Source organism: Columba livia, chromosome 5 (assembly GCF_036013475.1).
Source record: "Columba livia isolate bColLiv1 breed racing homer chromosome 5, bColLiv1.pat.W.v2, whole genome shotgun sequence".
Lineage (NCBI taxonomy): Eukaryota > Metazoa > Chordata > Aves > Columbiformes > Columbidae > Columba > Columba livia.
The window spans coordinates 37,510,924-37,531,448 of NC_088606.1; the positions used below are offsets into that span (position 1 = coordinate 37,510,924).

Here is a 20,525-nt window from a genome sequence, read left to right on the forward strand (position 1 = left end):
GGAGCATGCTCTGGATATCCAGGAGCACCAAGGAGGGCTACGCAGTAGGTGAGTGTCCCTCCCCTTGTCGCTGCTGCATGACAAGGTGTGCATGTACTCAGACTTGCCCCTGTGCCTGGGGCTGTCACCTTCCTGTGGTTCAGCAGCACCTGGGAGTGGCAGAAGGACAGGTTGGAGAGCTGGCAGTGGCAGTGTGTGTTCCTCCTTTCAGGTCAATGGCAGCTGGGGATGCCGTTCACAAGGCAGGGGCTGGGCAGAGCTGATGGCTGCAGCTGACACACAGCTGGATTTGTTTCTGCACTGGCTGTGCCCATCAGGTAGGCCTTCCCTTAATGGCTAACATGCTACCTGTACTTAGAAAGTATAGAATATTCATGTTTAAACCCAAGTTTAAAGTCTCCTCATGTTGAGGAGACTCGGGGCCAGGTTTGGACGTAGCAGAGTTTTCCTGGGGAGGAAAACTCAGGCAGCGAAGGCCTCTGGAACAAGCCCGATGGGAGCCAGAACTGGCAGCCTGGCACCCAAGGAAGGTGACAGCACTGGGTTTCCCATCTCGTGCTCCCATCGCTGGGTGCTGTAGGGCACCTGGGGCTCCCCACAGGTGGGACAGGACAGCAGTCTTGCACGAAGGGCTTCCCTCCATCTCCATGAGCCACTTGTGCAGGATGGCAGAAATCTCCTTGTAAAGGCAGTTTCCAAGTGATTTATCATCTTGGGTTCAGCTCTGCAGACACAGTTGTTGCCACCCTACAGTCTGTGTCTCCCCTTATAAATGTAATGTGGCACCAGATAATTGTTTCCTCCAAGAAGCTTTAAAATAGTTGATTTGTTACTGAAACTGTTCTGTATTTCTCTCATGCTTCGCTGGTGAATTTTCAACAGCCTTACAAACAACTGGGAATTTATCTTCACAGCATCTCAGTGAGTGGGAAGGCCCACGATGTCCTTGTTGATGGGAGGAGAAAAAGAAAAGCACAGAAAACTGAAGTAACCTTCTCCACATCATACGGGTGGCTGTGTTGCAGGCAGGAAAACCAATGCTCTTAATGATACCTCCAGCATGTCTTCTTCAAGACCTCTGCTTTAACTATGAGCTCCTGTTTCCTCCACGTGTGGTGATCCAGCATCATCCCAAGGGACAGCCCCTTTATTCCAGCACAGGCTGTGCCTGAAGGGAATTCAGAAGTGGTAATTCAGCGATACCGATTCTCCTAATTGTGGAAGCATAATGCCAAGGGCAACACTCTCTTTTCATTCTGCCTTGTGGCTAACTTGAGATAAACCAGGCAGTGCTGTGCCCTGGGGAATCAGCTGGACGCCCTGCTGTTCCCAGCACAGGTCAGGTCAGCAAGGACTCTGGGGCAGTCATACAGAAAGGTGAGCTCTCTTCTTTGCTGCATTTTTGCAGCAAAATTAGGAATTTCAGAACAAGGTGGTAAAAATGCAGATGAATGGAACATGAGACAGGTCTGGACGCAGGGGCAGGTGATGCTGGGGTGCAACTGAGATGCTGTAATTAGGTTTTCTTGCTTACTAGTGGAATAGGAAAAAAGTGTGTTGCTGTTTTGGTTGATCTGTCAGTTGCTGGACTGGTCCAGCTCCATATGAGTTGAGAACCAAGGATTAATGCCTTGTAGTTCCCCCCACCCTGCAATTGGGAGATACAATTAAGAGAGGTCCAGGGACACTACATGTTTCTTCCTTTATTTATTCCCTGTTATGTATTTTTACAAAGCCATACTAGTCATTTTATACTGAGGATTTTTTTGGTCTATTTTTGAGGATGCACCTTGACCTTTCCCACCGGAGGAAAAACCCACACAGCAACATCTTACTGCTCCTCCACCAGCCACGGTGACAAGAGATGTGGAGGGTTGGAGCGCGAGCTGCTTTTCCAGTCTCTCTCCACAGGCGGCGGGGGTGACACGCGGCAACCCAAACAGGATTTTTTTGGGGACGCGTGGGGCTGCTGTGCCACCCACTTCGGCGTAATGCCATGAGCTTCTCCTCCCTTCGGCTTCCCAGTGATGGGTCAAAACCCGGTTTTGCCAGCGCTGTCAGTTCTTGCCGGCACAACCCCCCGCGGGGGCGGCAGCCGGGACCGGCGGCGCGACACCGCCCCCTAGCGGCCGCCGCTCCGCGCAGCTCCGCGCCCCACCGAGATGCCTCCAGCAGAGCCGCGTAGCTCGGGGGCGGCACTCGCCGGCTTTACGCGGGGGTTCAAGGATGGGTGTCTGCTCCTTCCTGAGCTTTCACAGATTTCCTGTACGTCCTCTGGTAACGAGGCACTTGTCAGGAGTTAAAAATTAAAATGTGCTTCTCTAACCAAATAAATTATTTTGGGAGGAATTAAAGAAAAAGTGGTTTGTATTTAAGATCAAATAATGGAAGGATTTATTTATTTATTTAGTTAGTTAGTTACTTATTTTAAGTAAAGTCACATCAGATCTACTGTACCAACCAGAGTGCTGGCACAGGGATAAATGGATCCAAACTGTCCATGAGATTCAACAAGGCCAAGTGCAAGGTCCTGCCCCTGGGCTGGGACAAACCAGTGCAAGCTGGGGGATGAAGGGATTGAGAGCAGCCCTGAGGAGAAGGACTTGAGGGTACTAGTGGATGAAAAGCTGGACCTGACCCAAAAATGTGCACTTGCAGCCCAGAGACCAATTGTATCCTGGGCTGCATCAAAAGGAGCATGGCCAGCAGGTTAAGGGAGGTGATTGTGCCCCTCCGCTCCGCTCTGGTGAGACCCAACCTGGAGTCCTGTGTCCAGCTCTGGAGCCCTCAGCACAGGAAACATATGGACCTGTTGGAGAGGGGCCAGAGGAGGCCACAAAGATTTTCAGAGGGCTGGAGCAGCTCTGCTGTGAGGACAGGCTGAGAGAGTTGGGGTTGTTCAGCCTGGAGAAGAGAAGGCTCCGGGGAGACCTTATTGCAGCATTTCAGTACTTCAAAGGGCCCTATAAGAAAGATGAGGACAGATTTTAGCAACAGGACAAGGGGTAATGGTTTTAAACTAAAAGAGGGGAGATTCAGGCTAGACATAAGAAAGAAATTTTTTACTGTGAAGGTGGTGAAACAGTGGAACAGGTTGCCCAGAAAGGTGGTAGATGATGGAAACATTCAAGGCCAGGCTGGACAGGGTTCTGAGCAACCCGATCTAGTTGAAGATGTCCTTGCTCATGGTGAGGGGTTGGACTAGATGACCTTCAAAGGTCCCTTCCAATCCAAACTATTCTGTGATGGAAATTAGGCCAGAAATTAGGGTCACAAGCATTGGTCAGGCAGTAGGGAAGCCTTGTGGCGTGGTTAGGGGAATCTGGGAAGCTGACTGGTTTTAAGATATAGTGTAATCACTTTATGAAATGTCTAACTCTTGCCCAAGAATGGGGCCTTGCAAGTGTTGTTCCTAAACTGGGCTTTCTTAGTATCAGAAGAAGCCTCCATTGTCACTCCAAGATGGCTTCAATGGTGCTAGCAACAATGATCAAGTTGGAAAAGAACAGGTAAATGCAACTGGCGGGATACGTAAGCTGGAACAGACACTCAGGATGACAAAAGTTGAAATAGTGGTGGCTTTGGTCTTGACCAGCAGGTGTTCTGCTGCAGCTGTGAAGGGCACAGCAGCAGGGCCATCACCACCCCGAGAAAGCCACTTGGAGGATGTGTGCTGGGAGGCTGTTGCTCTCCATAGGCTCTACCCTGGCCCTTGCCTCTGCGGAGGGTCACAAGCCCACCCTGAACATGCTCACCTGGCTTGGGCCAGAAACTCTTTGGCGGAAGACTTGATTGTGGATTCTGGGGTTTTTTGCCTTGTGGGGCAAAAACCTGTTCATTTCTTTAGTGCAAGAGTGTAAAATTTGTTTGTGGGACCTAATGGCCATTGGGAAAACAAATCTCTGTAGCTGCTAGGGGGGGTGATCCTTGGATCCCTGCAGTTTGCAGACCCAGCTTCTTCCCTCTGCTGTTTGCCAGTGCAACAGAGTCATTTTCTTATAAGAGAGGAAACACGTTGTCCGGTTACGATGCCCTTCTGGGCAACTGTTGCAGTTTCCTCCGACATTTTTAAAAATACAAAATATTATTCTTTTTAATGTGCTGGTTTGAATGAAAGTGAGTTAATTTTCTTCAGACAGTGTCCTGGTTTTGTTAAAAACAAGTTTCTCTTTAAGTGAATTTGCCTGTCAGCTAAAACCTTCATATTAACTGCATTTTCCTGGAGAACCAGACACGTTTTGGTAAACCTAGCAATGGAATGCAAACTTATTGATAAACATGGATGGACATCTTGTGAGAGGGGCAACGAGGAACCAGTGACCAAGAAACTGACCAACTGTGTATAACATTCCATTCACGTGGATACTTCATATAAAAGTGGGAGATCACGAGGATCTCATCCCTTTTCCCTTTTTCCTTATGGCTGACATTAGGAGAGGACCTTACTAGTCGTCCCTGCAAACTGAGGCCTAGTGAGAGACTGAATCCAGCTCCGATTGGCTGCAAAGTCCAATCCAGGACTCTGGGTGCCGGCTCTGCAGTTGCTGAGACTTTCAAGATTGGTTTTGTATATTTTGTATTATTTTCTCTATTCTTATTAGTAGCATTAGTAAAACATTGTTAATTTTTCCAAATCTCTTCTCTCTGTCCTTCTTTCCCTCCCGATCACCTGTCCTGAGTGGGAAGGGGGGAGAGGGAGGGGCAAAAAGGGGGAAGTGGGAGGGAGAGGAGGTTAACAATACATCTGCCAGGGTTTTATTGTCACCCCGCAATCTTAACCCCCGACAGATAATTGGCGCCCAACGTGGGGCACGAGAAAGGGGTAAATTTGAAGATTTTTGGCTTTTCTACTGCTCTGATGTACCTTTCAGTTTTCTTGGCACAGTGCCAACTCATAGAGTTGTGATACTCACGCGTCTGTTTGCTTTGGATATTATTTAGTTGTATTAAGACAAAGTGAATTACACTGATTTAAAGATGTTATGGCATAAGTTGTATCAGTTATTTTCTACATTGTGCTCACTGATTCCATATCTGTATTGGGCTTTCTTTTTAAATCGAAGTATTCATTATATAACAACAAGGAACTGAACAATGGTCATGATGATATTGTGTGGTTTGTCACTTGTTTATTTCATTATACTGCAGCTGCTAATGAATTTCTACTCGCTTCTGCTTTACCTTGAAAAGCCTCCAGGAGCGATTAAAGAGCAGTACAGCTCTGTGTTTGCTAATTGGTCAAGTGAATCTTTAGAAAGGCTGACTAACAATACTTTCGTTATTTCACTAGGACAGTTCGCAAATGTTTTAGAGAGCTTTGAATATCCTTGGAGTTTTGATAGAACTGTGATGGTGTTATCTGGTTTGCTGAATGTGCGTCAGTTTGTGCTTCTGTTAAGAGAAATGGCGTTCAACAGGAGGTTTGCGTCTCTTTGTTGTCCTGAGATTTGCGGTGTGTCTTCGGAAGCTTTAGCAAAAAGCAATCCGAGCCGCTCGAGAAAGAGCAAAACAGCAAAAGCTGCCGCTGCAGCCACTGCCCCCCCAACGGCGGCTTCGCAGGCTGAAGCTACAGCTCCTCCGCAGAGTTCCTCTGCCAAGGTCGCTGCAGATAACATTACTTCTCCAGCCTCAAAGGCTAACAAGGAAGCCCCCCCTTCTTCACACACTGGTCAGTGTTGCTGCTGTAACCACAGTAGTCACTGTGACAGTCATTCCAACTCTGGAAATGAATCAAATGATGGTGAACCCATATCAGCATCAGTTGCCGGCTGTAAGAAAGTCACTAGAAAGACTACCCGTGCAGCAGATGATGGCACAGGGCCAACATCAACCCAAGGGGCACCATCAGGACAGGGAGGAGACGAAGTGACCACCACTCGGTCCTTTTCTCCAGGTGAGCTGAGAGATCTGCAAAAAGACTTTAGTCGTCGTGAAGGCGAGAATATTTTAACCTGTCTGCTCCGATGCTGGGACAATGGAGCAGAAACAATTGAATTGGAAGGTGGTGAATCCAGGCAGCTGGGATCTCTGTCAAGAGATTCCACCATTGATAGGGCAATTTCAAGAGAGTCTAATGCCACTACTCTCTGGACCTGACTCCTGGCAGCTATGAAAGTAAGATTTCCCTACAAGGAAGACTGTATATCCAAGTTAGGGAAATGGAATACTATGGAGAGAGGTATTCAGTTCCTGAGAGAATTAGCTGTGTGAGAGATCATCTATTTTGGACCACACAACCAAGAGGGGACAGACCCAGATGGAATCAATTGTACACGACCTCTGTGGCGCAGATTTGTACAAAGTGCACCCCCTGCATATGCTAAGTCATTGGCAGGAATGGTCTGGTCAGCTAGAGGTGTACAAGACATTACTGAAGTGATTGAGCAGCTCCGGAACTTTGAGGACAGCCTTGCTGGTTCTCTACGGGCTTGCGTCTCTGCTGTAGAGAAACTGTGTGAAAAATCTGATGACCGGTTTGAAAAGCTATTGCAAGAAATCAAAGAACTCAGAGAAGACACATACCATTCACGACCTGCACAAACCTATGTTTCAGCTATTAGGAAAAGGCGTTTCCAGTCTCAAGAGAGAGGACAGAGGCAGCCCACAAAAAGAGGTTCGCTGTGGTTCTTCCTACATGAGCAGGGAGAAAACATGAATAAGTGGCATGGAAGACCTACCTCAGAACTTCAAGAACGAGTACGTGAGATAAAAGGAAAAACTCCTAGGAAGGTGGCTGCTCCAGTTTACAAAAGGAGCAGAAGAGATTCTGATGCTCTTGAAGGAACCTCTAATTCACACCCAGAGACTGTGCAAAACAGAAATTAGAGGTGCCCTGCCTCCAACCAGGTGGAGGAAAGGGATAACAGAGTTTATTGGACTGTACAAATACGATGGCCTGGTACAACACACCCCCAGGAGTACAAAGCTTTAGTGGACACTGATGCTCAGTGCACGATAATTCCTTCTAATTATAAAGGAACACAATCCATCAATATTGTTGGAGTGACTGGGGGATCCCAGGAACTGACTGTTGTAGAGGCTGAAATGAGCCTAACTGGAAAAAACTGGCAAAAGCATCCCACTGTGACTGGTCCAGATGCTCCGTGCATCCTTGGCATAGACTACCTCAAGAGAGGGTATTTTAAGGACCCAAAAGGGTATAGGTGGACATTTGGTATAGCAGCTGTGGACACTGAGAAAATTGAACAGCTGTCTGATTTGCCTGGTCTTTCAGATGACCCTTCTGTAGTAGGACTGCTGATGGTTGATGATCAGCAGGTGCCAATTGCTACCACGACAGTGAATCGCCGGCAATATCGCACCAACCGAGACTCTTTGATTCCTATCCAGAAGCTGGTCCATCAATTGGAAAGCAAGGGTGTGATCAGTAAGACTCGCTCACCTTTTAACAGCCCAATCTGGCCAGTGCGTAAGTCTAGTGACGAGTGGAGACTAACTGTGGACTATCGTGGCCTGAATGAAGTTACGCCGCCACTGAGTGCTGCTGTGCCTGACATGCTAGAACTGCAATTTGAACTGGAGTCAAAGGCAGCTAAGTGGTATGCTACAACTGACATTGCTAATGCATTTTTCTCTATTCCTGTAGCAGCAGAGTGCAGGCCGCAGTTTGCTTTCACCCGGAGAGGCATCCAGTACGCGTGGAATCGCTTGCCCCAGGGGTGGAAACACAGTCCTACCATCTGCCATGGACTGATCCAGACCACGCTGGAGCAAGGTAAAGCTCCAGAACACTTGCAATATATTGATGACATCATCATATGGGGCGACACAGAGAAAGAAGTCTTCGAGAAAGGTGAGAGAATAATTCAGATTCTTTTGGATGCTGGTTTTGCCATAAAACGAAGCAAGGTCAAGGGACCTGCATGAGAGATCCAGTTTTTAGGAATAAAATGGCAAGATGGCCATCGTCAGATCCCAATGGATGTGATCAACAAAATTGCAGCAATGTCTCCACCTACTAATAAAAAGGAGACACAGACTTTCTTGGGCATTGTAGGTTTTTGGAGAATGCATATTCCTGACTACAGCCAGATTGTGAGCCCTCTCTATCGAGTGACTCGTAAAAAGAACCAATTTGAGTGGGGCCCTGAACAACGACAAGCCTTTGAACAAATTAAGCGTGAGATAACTCATGCAGTGGCCCTTGGACCAGTTTGGACTGGACTAGATGTTAAAAATGTGCTCTACACTGCAGCCGGAGATAATGGACTTACCTGGAGCCTCTGGCAGAAAGCACCAGGAGAAACCCGAGGTCGACCCTTAGGTTTTTGGAGTGAAGGATACAAAGGATCTGAGGCCAACTATACTCCAACTGAAAAAGAGATACTAGCAGCATACGAAGGAGTTTGAGCTGCTTCAGAAGTGATCGGTACTGAAGCACAGCTCCTCCTGGCACCTCGACTGCCGGTGCTGAGTTGGATGTTCAAAGGGACGGTTCCCTCTCCACATCATGCAACCGAAGTTATGTGGAGTAAATGGATTGCATTGATCATGCAACGAGCTCAAATTGGAAATCCCAATCGCCCATGAATCTTAGAAGTGATTACAGACTGGCCAGAAAGTAAAGACTTTGGGATGTCTCCAGATGAGGAGGAAGTAAAACGTGCTGAAGAAGCACCACTGTATAATACTCTTTCAGAGACTGATAAGCAGTATGCACTGTTCACAGATGGATCCTGTCGTCTTGTAGGAAAACATCGAAGGTGGAAAGCTGCTGTGTGGAGTCCCACACGACAAGTTACAGAAGCCACTGAAGGACAAGGTGAATCTAGTCAATTTGCAGAAGTGAAAGCCATCCAGCTGGCTTTGGACATTGCTGAATGAGAGAAGTGGCCAATACTTTATCTCTATACTGACTCATGGATGGTAGCAAATGCCTTGTGGGAGTGGCTACAGCAATGGAAGAAAAGCAACTGGCAGCGCAGAGGTAAACCCATTTGGGCTGCCACACTGTGGCAAGACATTGCTGCTCGGCTAGAGAGCCTGCCTGTGAAAGTTAGTCATGTAGATGCTCATGTGCCTAAAAGTCGAGCCACCGAGGAACATCTAAACAACCAACAAGCAGATCAAACTGCTAAGATTAAAGTAGCTGAGGTAGACTTGGACTGGCAACATAAAGGTGAACTTTTCCTAGCTCGGTGGGCCCATGATGCTTCAGGGCATCAAGGCAGAGATGCAACATATAAATGGGCTCGCGATCGAGGGGTGGATTTAACTATGGACATTATTTCACAGGTTATTCATGAATGTGAGACTTGCGCCGAAATCAAACAAGCGAAACGGTTAAAGCCTGTATGGTATGGGGGGCGATGGTTAAAGTATAAGTATGGAGAAGCTTGGCAGATTGATTATATTACACTTCCACAAGCACGTCAAGGTAAGCGTTATGTACTTACAATGGTAGAAGCAACCACTGGATAGTTGGAAACATATGCCGTACCTCATGCTACAGCCCGAAATACTATCTTGGGCCTTGAAAAGCAAGTCCTTTGGCGACACGGTACGCCAGAAAGAATTGAATCAGACAACGGTACTCATTTCAAAAACAGTATTATAGACAATTGGGCCAAAGAACATGGTATTGAGTGGGTATATCATATTCCATATCATGCACCAGCCTCTGTGAAAATTGAAAGGTACAATGGTTTGCTAAAAACTACACTAAAGGCACTTGGTGGTGGAACCTTTAAAAACTGGGATTCACATTTAGCAAAAGCCACTTGGTTGGTCAACACCAGGGGATCAACCAATCGAGCCGGGCCTGCCCAATCAGAAATTCTACAGACTGTGGAAGGAGATAAAGTCACTGTAGTACACATGAAAAACATGTTAGGAAAGGCAGTCTGGGTTACTCCTGCCTCAGGCAAAGGCAAGCCCATTCGTGGGATTGTTTTTGCCCAGGGACCTGGCAGCACCTGGTGGGTGATGCTTAAGGATGGAGAAGTTCGGTGTGTACCTCAAGGGGATTTGAGTTTAGGTGAAAATATTCAATACTGAACTGCATGATGTGAATTGCCATGCTAACAGTGTTTAATAAGTGTTTTTCAGATCAAAACAGTGATGATGAAACCAGAGCTAGCTTCTTCGAGTGGCACCTGACAACTTCTTCGAAGTTGATGTCTTTAACCCACAGTGGTCATGAGATGCACTTGTACCATTTTTCCTGCCCTGGGAGACTGTCGTGACAAAATGAACTTAATGAACTTTTCAAAGGATGGTCCACTGATTAATTACTCCTGTGTATATATGTACATATGTATATATATATATAGTAGTAGTGATTAATTAGATTGTATTGATAGATTGTATTGATAAGGTTTAAGTATTCAGTGAATGGCATATTATAAGGGGTGGAATGTCCTGGTTTTGTTAAAAACAAGTTTCTCTTTAAGTGAATTTGCCTGTCAGCTAAAGCCTTCATATTAGCTGCATTTTCCTGGAGAACCAGACACATGTTTTGGTAAACCTAGCAATGGAATGCAAACCTATTGATAAACATGGATGGACATCTTGCGAGAACGGCAATGAGGAACCAGTGACCAAGAAACTGACCAACTGTGTATAACATTCCATTCACGTGAATATTTCATATAAAAGTGGGAGATCACGAGGATCTCGTCCCTTTTCCCTTTTTCCTTATGGCTGACATTAGGAGAGGACCTTGCTAGTCGTCCCTGCAAACTGAGGCCTAGTGACAGACTGAATCCAGCTCCAATTGGCTGCAGAGTCCAATCCAGTACTTTGGTTGCCAGCTCTGCAGTTGCTGAGACTTTCAAGATTGGTTTTGTATATTTTGTATGTTTTCTCTATTCTTATTAGTAACATTAGTAAAACATGGTTAATTTTTCCAACTCTCTTCTCTCTGTCCTTCTTTCCCTCCCGATCACCTGTCCTGAGTGGGAAGGGGGAGAGGGAGGGGCAAATAGGGGGAAGCGGGGGGGAGAGGGGGTTAACAACACATCTGCCAGGGTTTTATTGTCGCCCCGCAATCTTAACCCTCGACAGACAGTTAGAAAACTTTCTCTTTTGTAGTGTAAGAAACGTTTAATGAAGAACTGTTGTTTTTACATAGCTAAGGACCTGGCGTCTGACCCCAGCAGGGGGGAAGGACTGAGAGACATCAGACAATGAATTCATAATGTAATACACAGTCTCTTCCTGGAATATGTACTGAACACCTGTATACATACCGATACCTGTATTGATAAGTTAATTTAGGGGGAAGTGTAGCGGAAGTACCAGGAATCCATATCTTAAACAGACTGATAAGGGGAAGGGTGTTGTGTGCGTTGGGATAGTCTGTAAACCCTGAAGTACCCAACCAATGGGGAACAGGGGATGGAAATTGCGGCCGGGATTTGGGGGAGATATAAGCAGGGGCTTTTTGCCCTATTAGGTGTGCCTGCCTTTAGGTAGAACACCTGGTCTTGCAAAATCATTATTAAAATATGCTTTGCTGAGAGATCCTGCCTGGGCCTATTATATTTGCAAAAGAATTGTTTCCTACAGCAGCTAGGATGTTTTTTGTTTGAATTTAGTTTGAGAAGAAGAAGATAACACCCCAGGAGAGAGAGAAAGTTTTTCATTGCAGTTGTCTGGGAGCCAAGGCCTCTCAGCTCACAGGTGTGAGGCAGCCGGGAATGGGGGCATAGATGTGGCAGAGCTTGACTGACATCCAGATTGATCAATAAGAATATCCTGTGACATTAGCATCATGCTTCATATTTAAGGTGAGGTGGGATCTTCTGTCTAGGGTCAGAGTTGGGACCGAGCCGGGAGAGTTCTGTTTGGGAGTTTCTCTAGTTCAGCCTTTGCCATCCTGCTGTTCTGCAGAGGCCTCTGAGCCTTTCTGCCTTTATTTCTCTTTTCTCTCTCCAGGATCGGTTATTGGGACCACGTGCTGCTTCCTGGGACAGGCTGCTCAGTATGGACAGAGTTCGTGAGGAATTGCATCAGGTATCTTTTATTTTATATTCTATTTCCATTTTGTATATATCAGTAGTAGTATAGTAGTGTCATTTTATTAAACTGTGTTTATCTCAACCCAAGTTTCTCCCTTTCCCTTTGATTCTCTCCCTTATTTGGTGTGGCTGGGAGTGGCTATAATGGTTATATTCCTAGCTCAGTTTAAACTATGACACCAGTGTTTTTCTCATTTATTTGGTTTCCTAACAAAAAGTAAAAATTAAAAAAAAAAAAAGTACATGTCTCCTTTTAATCTGGTGAGGGAGCAGAGGGATATTAATGCTTGAGGGGTATTGCCTCCCTTCCCTGCTTCTCAAAGAAATCTTGCCTTGTTTTAAGTGCTTTTTTAAGTTTTCCTTCTGCCTGACTCCATTTTAAGTATTAGGGATATGGGATCTGGTATTCATTATGAGCTCCCAACAGAGTAAGATCAATGAAACTTTAAATGAAGCAGCTGTGAGCCAATATGTCATTTAGCTGTTGAAATTAAAAGCATATATAACAAAAAATTGAGCGTAACCATTTGGCGAGGGTCTTTGTTCCCTCTTTCAGAAGTTTGCGTGATATTGTCATGTTGCTGATGCTTCATAGCCACACAAGGTAGACTTTGTCTGAATTTTCTTCAGTGTACCTACCTATCTACTAGAACATGAAGCCCAGATCATGAAGCACTCAGCTGTTATTATACATAGCCATGGTTACTTTTACCTTTGCAGTCAGGATGCCTGATGGTTTAACTGCAAAGTCACCCTTTTTTTCTTGAACGTGAAAATAATCAGATAAAACATAAAAACTTATTAAAATTGTCTTTTCTTTAAACAGGTAGTGAAATTGACCTCCCTTCCCCCTCCCCCCCCCCCCGCTTTTTTTCTTCCTCCTAGGTTTAAAGAAAAAAAAAGGACCCAATAATCCCAGTGCAGTTATCAGGAATGCTCCAAGTTTCCCTGTACACACTGTTGGTTGTAGCATTTACACACCGAGAACAGAGCCCAGCACTATTTTCTCCAGGTCACTATTCTCCACCATGCAGCCGCCTGTCAGAGCCAGTGGTGTAATGTCCGTATGTCCGTCCCAGCCAGATGGCTGAGCTGGGGTCACGGAGGCCTTTTTTCACCAGACAAGGAGTCCATTTTACTTCGTCTTCGTCTCTCAGCAGCACAGCCCAGAGTGGCAGAAGCTGATCAGATCAGCCTTGTAACACAAATTCAGCTCTGCCCAAAGAACAGCCCCCCGGGCTGCCAGGAGGTTCCTTCTCACCAAGAAATGGGAAGGGTGGGAGGCACCTGGGGGAGCAGCCACGTGTTCAAGCAGTGTGATATTTGTTACTTTAATTAGCAGCATTGCAGTTAACTTGAAGGCTCAGGTAAGAGCAATTAAATGATCAGAGGCTGGAAGGACTTACCAGAAAAGATGAGAAGTATGTACATCTCAGCTGAGCAGGGACAGCTAAGGGAGGTTGATATTGCCATCCAAAAGGAAACATCCTCAGGGAAGAAAACGGAGCCTTTAGCCTACTTCAAGGGCTTATAACTTAATGTGGCAGGAGCCATTTTGAAAGGCAATTATGGGCTAAACAGAAAAAAATCCTTATCATAATATTATCTGTTAAACTGAAGTGATTTCCCACAGGGAGCAGCAGAAGCTCAGGCTCTCGGCTTGTCTGTAAGCCGGGCAGGGGACAGACTTTCCTGTGCTTTGGGAAAGGCAGGAGGTGGTGGCGAGGAGCTGGGGCAAGTACCCCGAGGGTCTGGCCCACCAGGCTCTAAGGCTTCCAGATTTCTGCCTGCCAGAAATAATGGTCTGTGCCTGTTGTTTATCCTACATGCCATCCAATGCTTGCATTTGACAATAACAGCAAAAGAAAACTCCTGCTGATTTATGTGCTGGGAATTTTAGCAGGGCCTGTTACAATAAGACAAGGCATAATGGTTTTAAACTAAAAGAAGGGAGATTCAGCCTAGATGTGAGGAAGAAATTTTTTACACTGAGGTTGGTGAAACACTGGAACAGGTTTTCCAGAGATGTGGTAGATGCCCCATCCCTGGAAACATTCCAGGCCAGGCTGGATGGGGCTCTGAGCAACCTGATGTAGTTGAAGATGTCCCTGCTCATTGCAGGGGATCAGACTAAATGAGCTTTGAAGGTCCCTTCCAACCCAAACTATTCTATGATTCTGATTAGTAACTGGGGGATGCTGAAGGGTCGTGTAGTAGAATCAGACCCCTGGGAAAGCTGATATAGAGTTATTTAAAGCACTGTGCAGCTCAGGGGGCCGTATGAGAGATGCCTTGGCTGCTTCAGAGCTGCAGAAAAGATGCCAGACAGAAGAGAGATCTGCATAATCAAGTCTTTTCTTGCTGGCAGACACATCGTTAGAACATTGTGGTGGCCGAACGCTTAATTCTAGAGCGATAAGTGCAATATATGGCTCTGAATGGTCTGGGGGGAAGAACAAATATAAAATGTGGCTATTACTCCAAGCATTTGATCTCCTTAAAACAATTTAAAATGTGATTTAAACAGTAGGCTTTCTGGCCATTGTGTTTTTGAGCAAAGCCCAAAAAGTATCTGAACAAAGAATTTATTTTCACCAAAAGGGATGTCCTCAGCTCAGCGCTGGAAAAGTAGCAGAGTCACTGATCTGAGTGCAGAATTTGGCAAGGCATCTGTATGATCAACATTTCCTTATGGGAGGTGACACCAACTCCTGCGCCAAGTGAGCAGGCAGTTTGGAGCAAGAACTGCGGAAGGAGCAAAGCTAATGCACACACATAATGATTCCCTGGCAGGAACCAGACACCAGCACTCCTGGCCCCATCCTCTGCAGCGTCCCGACAGCCCCAGGGTGCCTGACTGCGCATTTGTTTCCTAAGCTGGAGCAGGAGAGCCCTGCTGCTCTCTGGCTCTGCAAGGAGAAGGTGGTCTCTGGCTGGCCCAGCACATGGTGCCAGCAAGACCAGGGCAGTGCAGGTGCAACTGGTGAAGGTCTGGGAATCGAGCTGCCTTCCCCTCTGGGGCGGGCAAGTCAGGCAGCGGCATTGCCATTATCTTGTAATGGTCCGTGTGTCTGAACTCTGAGCCAGAGGAACCCCCCGTCTCTGAGGCTGAAAGTTTAATTAAGTTCTGGCACCAGGTTAGCAGGATGGCAGATAATTAACCAAAAGCAGCATGCCCAGGTAGATGTGGGTCTGGGAACCAGGATGAGATACCAAGCCACTCCATGTAAACCTAGTGCATGGCTAGAAACTCTCAAATCTAGCCATGCTAGCCAACTGCTGAAGAAGGCAAAAGTTTGACAATGCTGACCAGCTTTGTGTGCTTCCCTGGCCCTGGCTGGGTGACAACCAGCCCCTCAGAGGCCCATGGAGGTGAGAAGAAGGGAGGCCAATGCTGGAGATGTCTGTGAGCTTCGGTTACTGCTGCCTTGCAGCCTGGTGTGCACAGCAGCTCACTGTGCACTGATGTCTCTGCTCCGGGATTAAACTTGGTATGAGCTGACCCTTGCATCCTAATATTGGCCTTTAAAGCCTACACAGAATAGCACACAGAGTGTGCTTAACGTGCTTAACGATCAAGAGGTGCAAGTGAAATCTGCTGAGCCTTCTAGCTGTTGTACCCTGCAGGCTGTCCCATCCTGACCTCTGTATTTGCTGGTGTAAATCTCTTGTAAATGCCTCCAGATGAGAGCGCTTTGTAGCACCGACCACCCGCTGTGCCAATGGAGAGCTTCTTCCAGAAAGAGCCCCTGTCTGAGGATGAGCCACAATCTGCTGAATCTTCTCCTTCAGTTAAACAAACTTCACAGCATTTGTGGCTGCAAGGGAAATACACAGAGAGTGAATCGTCTTCTTGGGGGCTTGGGTGGCTGTCGTTGTGAGCTAGGGGAAGGGTGAATTCCAGTGTCCTCCCTGATTATACTCATTCTGTGCTGTCACACGGGTCACAGGATGGTTTAAAGCTCAAGGGCCCGATGTCCTGTGCACTGCAGGGAAAGAGTACTTCGGAGGTAAATTCTCTGGTGTGGACAGAGTGAGATGTGGATCTAGTTACTGCTCCTTTGACAGCAGAACCCTGGCAAGCGGGAGGAGTGATTGGTAGCTTGGATTGAAAAGAAAAAAATATATATTTGGTATTATAGTCACCCTCAATGTTGAGTTGATAAAACTGGGGGAGAAAACAGTGAGTGGGAGAAGCTGGGAGCAGAAACCTCCAGAACCAAGGCTGCCACTGAATTGACTGTAGCATCAAATCATGTCTATAGAAAGACCGTGTATTCCTGTATCTTTAGGCAAAATGAAGAGAAAAACCCCTGCATTGGTATGAGTACTTTCAAAGAGTTATAATGCTTAAACATACCTTTTCAAAGTAACTGTAGTGGCATAAACATTCTGTGCATACTAGGCATAATTTCTGGGTGGTTAAATAGTCAGTGAAATCACAGTTTGTTTTACAGCAAGATCTATCAGAAGGTTGAAGAAACCAGGATATCGTATGATGTCACATATACATGTAGGTTTGGTCCTTTTGCTTTATGTTTTTACCTGTCTAAGGTGACAACTAGCTTAAATATTATCTTGTGATTACAGCTTAATGCCACTTTTCCTGGATTGTGCAACAATGTGGTATATTGTTTTAATGTTGTTTTTGCTTAGTATAACAGTTGCCTAAAACCAAGAAATAAAACCACTAGTGATGGGCTAGGTACCAGCCTCCCCAGACTTGACAAGCGTGTGAAAGGTTGGTGATATAAACATGACAAGACACTTACAGCACTGATAACACTCCAGCCTTCTGCAAGGCTTTGACCTCCGTTTCTTAAAGTTATTGCAAGGCTCTTAATGAACTGTGGGGCAGCCGTATCCATGGTGGAGTAGTATGAGTGCAGTGGTTGCATTTGGGGGCACATCTGTCATCGGGTTAAATCAGAAAGGGGCGCGGGTGGCTTTCAGGAAAGGCCTGAAGGGGCCAGCCAAGGAAGGACACATGATCCAGCAGAAGCTCTCCTGTTACTGTCTGGAGGTTTATAAAAACCTTTGACCCAGTAAAATATTTCTGTAGCGGTCTACAACTTGTTCTCACAGCACTGTGAGATTTACTGACAAGTTCACATTTGGCATCTACAACTGAACACACTGAGCTGGTGTAAACTTGTTCTGACAATAAAAATATTAAGCCAAGGAGAAAAAAAAAAAATCCACTTTGTACCTATAAGCTTCATGTTGGATCAGGCATCACCTGTCCTTTTGCAGCTGGCATAAATTCAGCGTAAAAACATAAAGCTAATCAAAACTTTTTTTGCATGTACTAGCTAATACAAAATATGTGATGGTGTGTTATGCCTTATTGGTATTAAATCTGTATTAGGATGTGATCTGATTCTGCTGTCAATCTGCCTTAACTGTCCCACACAGTTAGCAAACTGCAAAGACACAGGCAGTGCCCACTTCATGCCCCAGAGAAGAGGAGGAGCTGGGTTCCTGGCTCTGGCTCAGCCACTCGCACAGCCCTGAATAACAGCTGAGCTGTGAGCTGAGGTTTACAACTTCGGTGATCCGCTACAGACCCCCCTGTTCCTGCAAAGTACCTCCGAGACTAGCTGAATATTGCTGCTCAACTGTAATTAATAAGATGTTAATTATTACATTTGGTTAGGAAAGGCAAGTGTGAGGAACTGTGTCCAAGGGCTTCAAACAGAAGCCAGCTGATAGAAGGCCAGTTAGGCAGCCAGGATCCCTTTGGAGTGTGGAAGAATGCCTCTCAGTCAGGCTCCCCATCTCCGCTTACCGCTGAGTGACACAGCCCCACGGCAGCACGTTTCTCTCTGAATTACAGTCTAGTGAAGAAAGAAGAGAAAAAAAAAAAAAAAAGAATGCTACAGTTAAATGTATTTCTGGTTGGTGGGCAAGGACTCTCAGCCTGACACTAACATACAACAAATCCGGGTATTTAGATTGAAGCAATTTGAAGAGTTTAGTTTCTTGAAAAGTGAAAAGGAAAAATGGAACAACCCAGTGGCAAACTCACTTCTGGATGTCTGTTATTCCATTATTTATAGGTCAACTTTCACTTTCTTTCTTCAAATATTTTGAAGAAAAGCAATTGGTGCTCCAAGGTGAAATTCTCTAGTTTTTGCCATCTCCTTGAGACTTTTGCAAAGCAGCTCTTGAGCCCTCATTGTTGCTACCTCTGAGAGAGGTACAATTATTGTAGCAGTAACAGAAATACATTAGTTCACAGAGCCTTGGAAAGAAGGACAGAGAATGCGTAGGCAAATAAGTATAGAGAAAATGAAAAAGTGAAGAAAGGTGGGAAGAGATTAACACAGAGAAACACAGTAAAAGCAATAACAAATATATATTCAGTGATAGCAGAAGTGGATGCTAACTACAGTTCTGCTTCTGTTCACAGAACGGCTGCAGAAGCTCAGCAAAGGCCAACTCTGGCTACATGGCTTATACAAGCAGCTTCACCTTGGATCTGAAGGGCAGCTCTTGCAGACGGTCTTCAGCAGCTGCAGGTAGAGTCTCTGAAGTTGAGCTTCTCTTTTTTCCCTCTCTTTCTTCTCCTCTTTATTTCCTGTTCCCTCCCATCCCTGGTTTAAAGCTGCCTGGTAGGCTGTATCCAGAACATCCCCCAGCAAGTTATGCCAGAGGTCTACTGCTGGTTGGTGAAGAACCATCTCCTTTTGCATGTTTTGAACTCGGACTCATTAATTTCATCTGATGACATCTACTTTTTAAAAATTATTGTTTGGAAGAGACAAGGAAGAGCTAATCCCTATTGACTATTTTCCACAAGCAGTACCAGACAGTAATGGTGGCTGGTTGGGACTTTATTTCTGCTTTGATTTGGTCTTCTGCCAACTCATGCCCTTTCTGCTTCTGAGTAGTGACTATATTTACCTAGTTACTTTGGTGATTCAGCTAGAGGGATTTCAGCCTGCTTGTGTGACTTTCAGCAGCCCAGAGTTGTAAGAAAGGCGGGGTGGTGGAAGTTACGGGGTTGCCCAGCAGCAAGAATAGTAAAAAGATAGTCTTCAGACAGCCTGCAAACCAAAAGGAGGAATATGCCTTCCTATTAAGATAAAGCTTGGAGAAACGGCATAGGAAACATGTGCCTTCTCATGACACTCACGTGAGTCCATGTGAGTAGGTAGCATGGGAACCTTTCAAAAGTGATGGCGGCCTCCTGGGTCCCCTCCTGACTTGTGCTTCTCCCACTGCTCTGAAAATGGGATGCAGAGAAGAGATTAATGCCTTGCAGGAAAAAGGACAATGGGGCTGTATTTTCACACTGCTAGAATGAACAGCTCTTCCTTAACAGGGTGCTCCTGCCCCTTCCTCTACTCTCCTTTCTTTCCAGTACAAACCCTTGTTTTTATCCCACTGCAAGCTGCTTTTTACGGATTTAAACCATCAGAAATCTGCCTGCTGTCTTTTTCAGGGCTAGTTTTTGCTGGTTTATCTTTGTGAACCGGCTCATTCTGCAGTCAGAAGAGTCCCAGCGTTGGCAGGAGCAGGACTGCCTATTTCCATTGCACCTGTTAGAGCACCGTAACTTATTATGGAATTATCAGTGTGAAATGTTAGCACATTTGAATGCATATTCCTCAGCAAGTAAAGGTTATGATCCACTGGGGTAATGACAAGTGATGTTTTTCACTGCTCAAAGCACTCCCCTGCTGCAGGTTCTGCCGTGACTGCATGGTCCTTTATTTTGGACCTAGAGGTCATGCAAAATGGAAGCAGGCAACTTTGTAACCCAGAAGAAAACCCGGGGATGCTGCCAGCTGCCCAGCTAAACCTTTGTCTACACTGTAGCCTTTCTCCTCCCTGTTTGCACATGACAGAAATAGCCGTCCCAGTTTGGTGACTTCGCCCACTGCTGCAGTTTGAGCAGCAGGAATGGGGGCAGTGGATAAAGCCGTGATGTCAGCGGCATCATGTGCAGCTTTGTTCCAGGGACATTTACGTCAGTGACTAAGCATTGAAATGAGAAGTTCACCTCCAGATAGCTGATTGGCAACAGACAGGGGCTGTCACAGAGATGAAGTTTCACAGTCCGTTAGTGGAATAGGTGGGGGGTAAGACTGGAAGCATCTTGGAACTCACAGTGACAGGTTGGGGAAATGCTACCAAAAGGGTCACGCTGTCCTCAGGTCAGCCTACCGTAGCTGTAATTGCCAGCTAATTCTTTGCATACAGCCAAATGATCCAGCAGGGCACAAACCTGACAATGCCAAGTCACAGAGCCACAACCTCTGTCCGTATTAGAGAACTAGTGGATATATCTTCAACTTCCAGGTGTCTTCTGCATTTCGAACGGCCTTTGGGATTATCTGTTGCCTTCACTGCAATGATCTTGGAGCCAAGCTGTGCTAAATTCTGTGGAGTTATGTAAGACAGGAACAAACTCATCTGCCTTGTCATGACACACCTGATTCTAAATGAGGATACAAATAGATCAGGTGCTCCTTATGTATTTTTCTCTTGTTTCTTCCTCACTGGGGCCAAGAAACGCCTGCTCCTGCAAGCCCTCGC

At 45.9% G+C, this 20,525-nt stretch overlaps 2 long non-coding RNA genes across 2 annotated transcripts; one reads left to right on the forward strand and one right to left on the reverse strand.

Moving 5' to 3' along the window:
* Positions 1 to 10,995: 10,995 nt before the first annotated feature.
* Positions 10,996 to 20,422, forward strand: LOC135579580 (uncharacterized). Its single transcript, XR_010472979.1, has 3 exons — positions 10,996 to 11,976; positions 18,394 to 18,502; positions 20,289 to 20,422. It is a non-coding gene; the product is annotated as an uncharacterized LOC135579580 (long non-coding RNA).
* On the reverse strand, positions 12,373 to 20,437 carry LOC110358616 (uncharacterized). Its single transcript, XR_002413221.2, has 3 exons — positions 20,215 to 20,437; positions 19,120 to 19,209; positions 12,373 to 17,818 (listed from the first exon to the last, which is right to left on the reverse strand). It is a non-coding gene; the product is annotated as an uncharacterized LOC110358616 (long non-coding RNA).
* Positions 20,438 to 20,525: the final 88 nt, after the last annotated feature.